The sequence below is a fragment of the Myotis daubentonii genome, chromosome 3, assembly GCF_963259705.1.
Source record: "Myotis daubentonii chromosome 3, mMyoDau2.1, whole genome shotgun sequence".
NCBI classification, from domain to species: Eukaryota; Metazoa; Chordata; class Mammalia; order Chiroptera; family Vespertilionidae; genus Myotis; species Myotis daubentonii.
Window position 1 is genome coordinate 103955988 of NC_081842.1, and position 946 is coordinate 103956933.

Sequence of the window (946 nt, forward strand, 5' to 3'; positions counted from 1 at the left end):
TCTGGGGAGGGTCAGTCCCCAAACCAGGGACAGGAGACATTGCCTTTTTAATGGAGTGCATTTTGTGGTGTCTGTGAGTTGTGTGCACTTGTAAATATTGTGTAGAAGAGTGTTTCTATTGATGTTTTCTGTTGATGCTTGAATCAATCTGTTTAAAGATGAGGCTCATCCCACTTTGCTGGGGGCCCAGCTGCTTGTGGACAGGATGAACATGTGGCTGGGTTTAAATTTTGAGAGGCTTTTTGTTTGTAATGTACCTTGGTTACTGATATTCTTTGCTAGCTTAGTTTGCTCTTTGCTGTTTTTTTTTTTCCCTGTGGTGACACTGGCTGGGGGCCAGGATAGGAAACCAAGACAGGAAAAATATGGAACGCTTCACGAATTTGCGTGTCATCCTTGCGCAGGGGCCATGCTAATCTTCTCTGTATCGTTCCAATTTTTTAGTATATGTGCTGCTGAAGCGAGCACCTCTTTGCTGTTTTTATGAATACAGGGAGCCCTCTGTGTGGGCTTTGTGCCACTCAGAACCAAAGGTTATTTTGCTGTTCTGGGTTAAGATTCTAAGGCTAATTTGAAAGTGTAAAATTTGTAAAGGTTGCATATATGTTAACCCAGGGAAGTTTAAACAAAGGCCAGACCAATAGCTAATTTCAAGCCTGCCTGTAATTAATAAACCATTATCTTCCCTACCAGAGGCAAAGCAGGAGGGGGAAGGAAAAAAGGGCAACTTGAAAAATGGCTTTTAGGTTCTAAAGCTGCAGAATGAGAAGTGGCACTTGCCAAACTTGCACAGGCGCTCTGGAAGGGGCAGGGCGGAGAAATTTGCAGAGACCAGCCATGCAGTTTGTCCGTCAAATGGTATGGGGGGAGGGCGGGGGGGGGAGGGGCTTGGTGCCTGCCTGAAATGTCACAAACCCATGCAGGCTGACTGAAGCAGAAAGGAGGC

The 946-nt window shown here is 45.7% G+C and overlaps 1 non-coding gene across 1 annotated transcript; it reads right to left on the reverse strand.

Moving 5' to 3' along the window:
• Positions 1 to 359: 359 nt before the first annotated feature.
• On the reverse strand, positions 360 to 468 carry LOC132232016 (U6 spliceosomal RNA). Its single transcript, XR_009452180.1, has one exon. It is a non-coding gene; the product is annotated as a U6 spliceosomal RNA (small nuclear RNA).
• Between the last annotated feature and the right edge of the window lie 478 nt (positions 469 to 946).